Genomic DNA, 11,747 nt, shown 5'->3' with positions numbered 1-11,747 from the left:
GGTATAAAATACTCATGCGCGAATTTCTTCCTTGTTGTAGTTTTCTAATGCTGTAAGTCCTACACTTGATACAGTTGCAATGTAAACGTAAAACGGGCACACAGTGCGATGGGACGGTCGGTGCAATATATCATAAATGAGTCTTAAGTAGTTGACGAACGTGTCGGATTTATGTCTGGATATAATTGACATCCTGTACAAAGATGTCTCGTGTCTTTTATCATATATACCAATGCCCACGTTTGGAAGATGGGTTTAGCTTACAAATCCGGGTCGTTTCCTGTTCATGACATTTCACGCGCGTCGTATGGTTATTTTAAAATTCAAGTGTGCTTAGCTGTACCCTCATTACAGTTACTCAAGACGTGCATTTACATATCTTACGCTTACCATAAATGAACATTTCCTTATCGGTCACGTATTGCAAGGATAAAAATGTTTTACTCAAAATTTGGAGTTTCAAAATAAGTTATGTCCGCCGGAAACATTACATCTATTAATAGAGTACTTACCCGTTCAAGCCCAAATCCCCTCATTATCCGGTCGAATAGTTTTTTAGAAAATAAACCAAGTAAAGTCACTATAAAATCGGCTGACACCTCGTTTTAAAAATTGTTTCTGAATCCTTTGACTATATCAAACCAAAGCAACGCTACAATGATGGGAAAGATCCACAAAACGGGTAAACAATATAATAATATAGAATATAGGAATTACAACTTTAACGATATTTTCGAAGGTACAGGCAACATCTCATGACTCGGTATAATAGCTTAGTGTTTTTATTGTCAATTCTTTTTCTGACCAATACCAGCTTGTACAAAAATGTTTTCTTATTTCTAATTGAAATCATCCTCGAATTCCAGGAGTTACGTTCTATTACGCTTCCTGCAAGTGAGAAAGCGTAACCCGGGGATTTCGAGGTTGGACTGATATTTGTTTGTATATGAAATTTTATTTTTTGTCATTTGTCTTTTGTCCGAGATAATGACACTCTTGATATTAGATTTTTTTAATTTGTGAACATACAATCATTTTTGCCTGAATGTCCTTTCATGATCTTTACTATATAGAATGCTAAATTCCATTCGTACAAAATTATTAATTAGGCTCATGATATTCCCAACATACTCTACGACATACCGTTCATACTCTATGAAATTCCGTTCATACTCTACGACATACCATTCATACTTAATGAAATCCCGTTCATACTCTACGACATACCGTTCATACTCTATGAAATTCCGTTCATACTCTACGACATACCGTTTATACTCTATGACATTCTGTACAAACTCTATGACATTCCGAACATACTCTATGACATTCCGAACATTCCGCGACTCACGACCTTGTCTTACACCGTCAGGTTGAATTAGATAGAGCATATGGACAAGTTAAGCTATCGAGTTTTTGTCGTACCGATTCTAAAAACAGCTTACTTAAGAAACTATTCTAAAGAATTCGTTTTGCATTTCTAAAGAAAATATATATTCCACCATTTATGTGTCAAGTTATGAGTTTTTTCATATAATGATTAGTTACAAATTAATCTTTGTTTTGGTATATGTTGCCGTAAGAAAACAATCTAATACATGTTTGGTCGTGTTGATAATCCATATGTATGTTTTATTCTTAATTGATAAAAATACAGCATGCCTCCATGCAACTATATACATTTGTATGTGGAAACAATGTATGTAGTGAATTGTTTTCTTTTCAGGTGATAATAAACTGTATTTATTGGTTGTAACACTGAGCATCGCTGCGGTGTCTGCTGGAGTATTGGACTATACCAACACCCCCGGTCGTTGGACCTATCCCTGCGGGGTACCTGTGGATATGACGTCATATCATCCGTATGAGGAACAGGTGTCCCGGAACTATGTCATGGCAACATTTATCAGCCTAGAAGAGACAGTACTACAAAGTGCACCACTGATAAACAAATTAGTAAGTAACTCTTAAATCGAAATTAACACAGGATACTGGTTATTTGCTTTTTTTGTTGATAATAAACAGAAGAAAAAGTTTTAGCATGATTTTAACTATCTTAACATGCCGACCATTTCTTCCTGTTTGACCTTCCTTGCTATTTGTTTAGGGTTTTACGGCCTCGTAATTGCTTAGGTCATATGAAGTCGGTGTCCATAGATATTAAGACCACTCAAGGGCCACTTATAAAGTCGTCGTGTTATAGAAGTAGGCACTTAAAACGTCGTCTTTAATTTGTTACATTATCTCTTAACACCAGGGTCCAGTAGTTAGCTTCATCACTGTAAAACGACATTTTTCAACCATCTAATTATTTCGTCAATATACAAAGTAAAAACCCGCAATTTTGTATGTAATTTCACCCTACTAAATATTTTCTATCTAAAAAAATTCAACCTACTTAATGGCTGAGTTGTTTTTTTTAAATACACAAAAAAAGAGTTTGCGCTAACCACCGATTAAGTTAATCACGTTTTTAACAACTGAACCCAGGTCTTCATACTTTTGTCGTAATCAGCTTCTTCGAGAACACAATGGCGTGTTTTGTTGAAGGGTCGTCTAGATGTCAAAAGATAAACATAGTTTTTCTCAGAATCAAAATCTTAACGTGACTTTATTTTTACATGTATATAGTTGAGACTAAATAACCTGTGTTTTAAATCTTGCTAAAGCAAACCCGTTATAACAAATTATCATTTAATTTAGATTTTTGAATACGGAATGGAATACATTGATTTGCCTGAGTATGTACTGTCCAATAAGTTGATTTCCTGCTGTTTTTCTGTATTTTACGCATTATTTAATCTTTCGTGTTATAACATTAAGGGATATGCATTCGACCAAATTATGTTATGATTAATTACTATAAATACGAAGGAGAACACTTATTTATTACGTTGCCTGTCGATGCAGAAAGCCAAAAATAAAATATCTTACTACACCATATGGCCATGTGTTCGAATGAGGTCTCATCAAGGGTTCTAAATTTAAAGGCCTGAAAATGTATCTAAAGTGTTCTAGAACACACACACACACAAACAATAAACAATATAATATATAAAACATAAACAGCGAATACCAACTTTCACTACTATGGATGATTTATTTTGAACTGACATTTTATGTCCACCATGAGACAATAGTCCTACTAGACGGTTACGGTTTGATCATATCTCATTCCTTCGTTAGTATGGTTCAAAATCGAATTGGAAGTAAGCTAACCATAGACACTTGACCTATTCGCAGATGGAATAGGTTTGCTTTAAAATCCAAATGTAGGAAATTATATCATTACATAGACACGTACACTCAATATATAAGCATTACGTTTTCATGTATTTTTCATGTTGAATATTTTTTCACCATAGACTAAAAATTCATGGTTTAATTTTTTATTCATTTACCGGGTATTTATGTATTATGGTGATGATCGGCCTATCTTCGATAATGATAATAGACATTTTATGCAACTGTAGGGTATACGTAAGGCTAGGAATACAGAAGTACGGCTAAGAAATTAGTCAAATTTAATCATCCCTTCTATTGCTTTAAACAGAAAAATCGTTGACGTTATTCGGAATATTTTCCTTTTCTCTAAGATTTACTACGTTTCACTGCAAACATTGACATTCAGCTATTTGTCCTTCAAACTGTTTAGCGTTGCTCAGTTATGTATATTATACGTTTTCCATATCAACACAGGTAATACAAAGATTAGGAAACCCTGAACATTTAATGGATGCACTGCGAAATGCGACCCATGATGGACTTCCCCAGGACGTTAACTGGGAGATAAACGCTGACTTAACAAATGTAAGTTACTGCTGAGATTCGGATATTTTACCACTTAAACTAATCAGCATTGACTGCACGTTCATTTTTGTATACTAATTAGTATTAACTGATTTATTTAAATTTAATAATTATTATTGCAGTATACTTGTATGACTCTTAGCTAAATAAGCACCTACCGGTGACGTTGTTATAAATGTGTTGGTGATCCGTTTAAGCAAATGAATCAATAATAGCGATATTTTAGTACCAGTTACGCAACTATCCTTAACGAGATGAGCAGAATCACAACAGCCAGTTAATGAATAGTGGCTGGTATGGGATGGTTCCTCATTACCTGGCACCCATAAGCACATAAAAATAACATTATCAGATTTCCGAGTTCCCTTATCGTCAAATACTAGTGATAGACTTCAGAGTTCTTTTTATTTTATATTTAATCGACTGTTTATAAACCCAGGCAACTGTGGGAGGTTAAGAAACTTTCAAGTCACTCTTTTCCAAGCTTTCGGGATTAGCCCTTCATCAGGGATTAAATGTCACCGGACCTCTCACATTATCCTCCTAACGTGGGAGGTTAGTTGTGACGTCTTCGTAATAGCTAAATAACTCTAATTCACTGATGGTTTGAACAAAACCATAGACTGAAAAATGAGATCTACCCGTTCGGTATTACCATGAATGTTTAGTTTGGTTTGAAGACGGACAGGAATCGAAAATTTTTTTTGCGAAAACGTTTGGCAAGCAATCAGTGCATAGACTCTAACGAAATATAATGTTGTATATGGAAAACATTATTTTCAAACATTTATTTGCTATTTTTCTTTCAGATGACATCAAGTTTCATCGACGACTTCTCAATGCTGTCGGTGTTTGCAGCATTTATAGAAACGTCAAAATGGGATGAAAAGAAATTCCATGAAGGTGAATTTATGACCATGTATGAATCTCTTGAACGGAGACATTACAGTGTTATGTGTAATCTTCAAACATTAATAGCAAGTCTAAACGGTAGAATAGATGAATTCGTCAAACGGGATGATGTCATACCAAGTGGCTTTCACCAAGAAGCCGATCTTCCACGAAGTATAAGAGACTATGTAACAGTGAAAGAAGCCGAGCTTTTCTACTACAACCTGATAAGTAAATATGACCCCCTTATCTCGTAAGTCTTTTCGATCGATTCGATCGATTCGGACCCATATTGTGTTTAAATTCCTAGGCATGATGATACGTTCAGACAATTATTTTGAAAATAAATTATCATAACGACGTGATAAATATGACTCTCGGAACATGTATATTTCAGTTTTTGTACTGCACATATCAGAACAACATACGTATCAAATTAGTAAATTAATGAGAAAACAATATTTATCTTGGCCGATACATCGAAACTTTGGGATGCCGCACGGATGCAGAATCAAAGAGGGATTTCTTGTATATTTTCGTTATTTCAAAAAAAAAAGAATTGTTAACGTGTATTTCTTGTTGGTATGAATTAAAATGAAATATACATTACGAAACAATACCATTGCCTTTTGATGAGTTTCAAAATCCCCTATCAATGGGATGGAAGCCGGCAAGAGCTCTGGTGTCTTTGTTTTGTACAGGAAGGATCCATTTTGGAAATCAAAAGAATCTCAGCCATATCTCGGCGTTTAAAGTCTTTATGAGTCAACTATATATCAACAAAGGTGATTATGGTTGTGTAAACAAAGCTACTCGTGGTACTGGGAAGCTAATTCTGAAATTACTTTTTATCATTCTAGCATTTATTTTAGATTTTCTGTCACTTTGTATATTTACGGAAAGAACAGGACTTCTTTCTCACGGGAAAAAATAGGCTTTATCGTTTTTAAATAGTGGAATATTGCCAAAAACTATCAAGAATCCATCACAAAGTGAGGACTGCTCGTTAGTACGTGTTTCGTATGTGTATGTGTACAGTATGTGATTTTGCATACTCCTTTATAAAGATTAATATCGACCTCAAAATATTTCATGGGATTTTATGAAACAATTTTTATATTCATTTGTGTGCTTACTCTTAATGTATTATTTTTTGTGTCGTTATTTCCTTATTTATATGTTGTGATTACAATGAAGTTATTAAATGTTGTACCGTGTTGTGTATTTTTTCCGTGTGGTATGTCAGACTTAACGCTGTTAAAGAAAATCAGAAATTCAATTCCTTACAATATTCAAGTGACAGTGTGTCGTCGGTAACATGAATGGAACTGCCTTGATCAGATACATCAGATACAACGTCTGACACTTGATACAGAAAGTTCAGAACTGAAAATTACCCAAACCCCTCTATATCTGTTTACAATATCAGCATCTTTGTAAATCTTGTGTGGTTGATTTGTTCGTCATTAGTCCATATCTACCGAGGAAATCATGATATTCTGAATAAGATCCTGAATACCGAATCAACTACGATGCGTAAACACCGTATGGTGGGGTAGCAGGGATGTTACTATCAAAGTTCACGATAAGAAAATCGAAATATTCCCACTTATCGTACAGATGGTATTAAGCCGTCCATGTTGGTTAATAATATTTTGCCAAGGATGGATCCTTCCCTGTTGTAAATAAAGGCTTATTTAGAGCATTCTCAATGTAATAACTTTTATTGCTTCTCTATAAAATTGAGTTGGGACACAAAAGCGACAAAATTAATCTGCTGTACCCATTGCAATATTCGGGATCTTTATCTTCCTTTCTACTTCTAGCTACCTTTTATTTCCTAGCGCCTTGCTTGGCAATACCTCACGTTTGGCCTTAATGTTGAGAGATCGCCCAGGTCAGGAAGGCAATGGGTTCTGTCCCCAGGCCGGTACATACAAAAGTCCTTATCACGTTCAGCAAATTTAGGGGAATGGCAACATGTGACCGGGCGGAATGCTGTGCTGGATGCCTTCGGCATGGAACTTCAGTGAGATAGCGCTATAAATTCGGCATCAGATGCGCGCTATCACAAGGAGGCAAGCACACCATCACACTCTGACTCATGCATACACACACGCAAGCACGCATACACTACACACATGGAGGCATAATCTTAACTGTTCATAGGACGTTAAACAAAATTTCCGTTATCAAGATAACATCCAAATATTGGTATGTTATTGTTGTACGGTGCAGTGTAATTCACACCAATTTTATAGCTGCTATCACGTGTGTGTGTCTCACAATTATCTTTCAATACCATGCAATCACCACTGTGACCTGTCCGTAATCAAATCGGAAGTTGATGGAAATTCGTCCTAAAAATAAAAATAACGAAACTGTCTACCAAACGTCAACTCCCTCGAACTCCAGGGGTTACGCTCATTTACATATTTCAAGAGCAGAGAAACGCAAGTGGGCGTGACCCCTAGAATTCGAAAATAACCTTCAGCAGTTTCGCTGCACAAATGACGAGATTAACGTTCATACAACGACCATATTGAAACTTTGGGAATAATCAAACAGAGTGAGCTCAAAGCCTTCCAGAACAGCGACAATTTATATTTGACATTCCTTATAATCTAACATCCTCGGGGTCCATGGATTACGCTCTCTTACGTTTTCTGCACCCCTGGAATATGTCGTGACTAAATCGAAGACTCTGTACGCCCCCATCGTGTCGGTAATACAAGAATTAAGAGAATCGCAGGGCAACGTAACGGTCAGGACGATATACACATGGAAGAATAGCACATAAAAGACGCACTCCAGCGTTGTGGCTACCCCTACTGGTCAATAAATAAGGTGAAAAGAACGGTAAAAAGAAAAGACAGAAAATAGAAAACCGAAACAGAAGAAAAGTAATGAGAGCCAATCCAAAAGCAAAGTCTGGGTCGACACTATACCCTACGCGAAGGGAACATCTGAGGCGTTTGCACGGGTGATGAGAAAACACCATTTCAGCACCCCGATGAGACCACTGACAACCCTCAGACAGTTACCGGTTCACCCCAAAGACAAGACTGACATTTTAGACAAAACAGGAGTTGTATACCAAATTCCACGCAAAAACTGTCAGCAGTCAAATATATGTGAAACTGGGAGTGAATTTGATACACGTCTGAAGGTACATCAAAAGGACGTAGAGAAAATGAGCAACATCACATGAACCAGATCCACGTGCACACGCAAAACATCCGCCACCCAGTACAATAAATCGTCTTTAACAGATCACGCTAACACCCAAAATCATATCGTCGATTGGGACAATGCCAAGATAGTTGAAAGGAAACAACACACAAAAACGAGACAAATCAAAGAACCTATCAAAATCAGGAAAACTCATAACATGAACAGAGACGAGGGGAGACACCAGCTGAGTCATCTGTATGACCCGATACTGACATAACAGGAGGGACTAGATCTACACCCAGCTACCTGTAACCTTTCGATAGGCGAAACGTCCTGGGTCAAGTGACATGAAATATATAATTTCGTCACATTGTTGTACAGGTAAGTAATAATCCATATGTATGTTTTATTCTTAATTGATAAAAATACAGCATGCCTCCATGCAACTATATACATTTGTATGTGGAAACAATGTATGTAGTGAATTGTTTTCTTTTCAGGTGATAATAAACTGTATTTATTGGTTGTAACACTGAGCATCGCTGCGGTGTCTGCTGGAGTATTGGACTATACCAACACCCCCGGTCGTTGGACCTATCCCTGCGGGGTACCTGTGGATATGACGTCATATCATCCGTATGAGGAACAGGTGTCCCGGAACTACGTCATGGCAACATGTATCAGCCTAGAAGAGGCAGTACTACAAAGTGCACCACTGATAAACAAATTAGTAAGTAACTCTTAAATCGAAATTAAAACAGGATACTGGTTATTTGCTTTTTTGTTGAGAATAAACAGAAGAAAACGTTTTAGCATAATTTTAACTATCTTAACATGCCTACCTTTTCTTCCTGTTTGACCTTCCTTGCTATTTGTTTAGGATTTTACGGCCTCGTAATTGCTTAGGTCATATGAAGTCGGTGTCCATAAATATTAAAACCACTCAAGGGCCACTGATAAAGTCGTGGTGTGTTAGAAGTAGGCACTTAAAACGTCGTCTTTAATTGGTTACATTATCTCTTAACACCAGGGTCCAGTAGTTAGCTTCATCACTGTTAAACGACATTTTTCAACCATCTAATTATTTCGTCAATATACAAAGTAAAAACCCGCAATTTTGTATGTAATTTCACCCTGCTAAATATTTTCTATCTAAAAAAAAAGAAAATACTTAATGGTTGAGTGTTTTTTTTAAATACACAAAAAAAAAGTTTGCGCTAATCACCGATTAAGTTAATCACGTTTTAACAACTGAACCCAGGTCTTCATACCTTTGTCGTAATCAGCTCCTTCGAGAACACAATAGCGTGTTTTGTTGAAGGGTCGTCTAGATGTCAAAAGATAAACATAGTTTTTCTCAGAATCAAAATCTTAACGTGACTTTATTTTTACATGTATATAGTTGAGACTAAATAACCTGTGTTTTAAATCTTGCTAAAGCAAACCCGTTATAACAAATTATCATTTAATTTAGATTTTTGAATATGGAATGGAACACATTGATTTGCCTGAGTATGTACTGTCCAATAAGTTGATTTCCTGCTGTTTTTCTGTATTTTACGCATTATTTAATCTTTCGTGTTATAACATTAAGGGATATGCATTCGACCAAATTATGTTATGATTAATTACTATAAATACGAAGGAGAACACTTATTTATTACGTTGCCTGTCGATGCAGAAAGCCAAAAAGTAAATATCTTACTACACCATATGGCCATGTGTTCGAATGAGGTCTCATCAAGGGTTCTAAATTTAAAGGCCTGAAAATGTATCTAAAGTGTTCTAGAACACACACACACACAAACAATAAACAATATAATATATAAAACATAAACAGCGAATACCAACTTTCACTACTATGGATGATTTATTTTGAACTGACATTTTATGTCCACCATGAGACAATAGTCCTACTAGACGGTTACGGTTTGATCATATCTCATTCCTTCGTTAGTATGGTTCAAAATCGAATTGGAAGTAAGCTAACCATAGACACTTGACCTATTCGCAGATGGAATAGGTTTGCTTTAAAATCCAAATGTTCGAAAATATATCATTACATAGACACGTACACTCAATATATAAGCATTACGTTTTCATGTATTTTTCATGTTGAATATTTTTTCACCATAGTCTAAAAATTCATGGTTTAATTTTTTATTCATTTACCGGGTATTTATGTATTATGGTGATGATCGGCCTATCTTCGATAATGATAATAGACATGTTATGCAACTGTAGGGTATACAGAATACAGAAGTACGGCTAAGAAATTAATCAAATTTAATCATTGCTTTAAACAGAAAAATCGTTGACGTTATTCGGAGTATTTTCCTTTTCTCTAAGATTTACTACGTTTCACTGCAAACATTGACATTCAGCTATTTGTCCTTCAAACTGTTTAGCGTTGCTCAGTTATGTATATTATACGTTTTCCATATCAACACAGGTAATACAAAGATTAGGAAACCCTGAACATTTAATGGATGCACTGCGAAATGCGACCCATGATGGACTTCCCCAGGACGATAACTGGGAGATAAATTATCTGCTTTAACCTAGCTGTCGTTCTTTGTCTGTCCATTGGTCTGAAATTACGCAATTGCGGAGGGGCTTTAAACTTAGGTTTGTTATTTCGTGTATCTTTCCAAGTATTAATTTAACATTGGATACTGCTGGAAATGTCTAAAATGTTTGTACACAGCACATAAATAGAACACAATATAACGACACTGGACTATGTATCCAAGGGTGTCTGACGTTATCCTTTTATCTTCTGTTCCTATCAAATTGCTTGAAGATGTGGAAAAACTGGGAATAAGGAATCTCCTCATCCCAATGTTGCGCCACTCCACTGTGTGTTCAACTCCCACTGGTCATCTTTATCTAATTAAAACCTCAAAACTTTTGTTTATTTAGCTGGATTTTGTTTGACTGGATAGTTTAGGACCAATCCTGTTATCATTTTGACGCAGCATAGCAAACAATGTGCCTCCGCAGCAGGTTTTGATCCATCTTGGAAATAGCAGTTATAGTCGTCTAAGATTTCAGGACCTGTCCAAATATCTGTACCATTGGATATATATTTCGTCTTTTGTATCAAGAAGAACACTCTCATCCTATAGAAGCGTGATTAGCTAGTATCTCGTCTTTTGAATTACTTGATTATCAGGTATAGTTGCGTTGAGTCCAAGCCATAAATATTCTATTACAATATCTCCGAATATCGAGTAATGGTCATAATTTGATTTCGAAAATTCACAAGAACATTATATGTATCGTTAACCACTGGCTCTGTTAATTGTTTACCAAGTAATCATTTAAACCTCTTGATCTCATCATGATCATTCTTTGGTGCTTGTGACCTCTTTTGTATTGATAGATTTCCTATTTCCGTTAGGAATTCGTAATAACACGGAATGAGATTATCTAAGTCCGTGGTAATAATAATAACCTCCATGGTCTGCTTGTATATAATTAGTTCCTCTATGGCAACACTGGTCAAATGTACCTGTTAGTCTTTGTAATATAAATTAAGATCCCGAGTTCTACCTGGGCAATTTTTGCTTTCTCTTTTCTATTCTCAAACATTCAAATTTCAAACATCAACGATTCTGCTGTAAGTACATGGCAATATGCTATTTTATGGAAGGTTTCTTTTGAAAATAATTTCAGTTAATATTTCACAGTGCTGACAATGTACAATTCGAACTTATAATTAATCAGTATTTTTGTTCTGGGGAACCTCTTTAATTTTTGAAAATCTGCTTTCTGAAGCGGTCAACAAAGTAAAGAAAATATCTATCATTAGTAATAGGCCTACTTCATCAGTGGCGGATCAAGAGGGGGTTTTTTTTGGGGGGGGGGGG

This window comes from Mizuhopecten yessoensis, unplaced genomic scaffold (assembly GCF_002113885.1).
Source record: "Mizuhopecten yessoensis strain PY_sf001 unplaced genomic scaffold, ASM211388v2 scaffold4535, whole genome shotgun sequence".
Taxonomy (NCBI): Eukaryota; Metazoa; Mollusca; class Bivalvia; order Pectinida; family Pectinidae; genus Mizuhopecten; species Mizuhopecten yessoensis.
Note: the sequence above shows the minus strand (reverse complement) of the source record.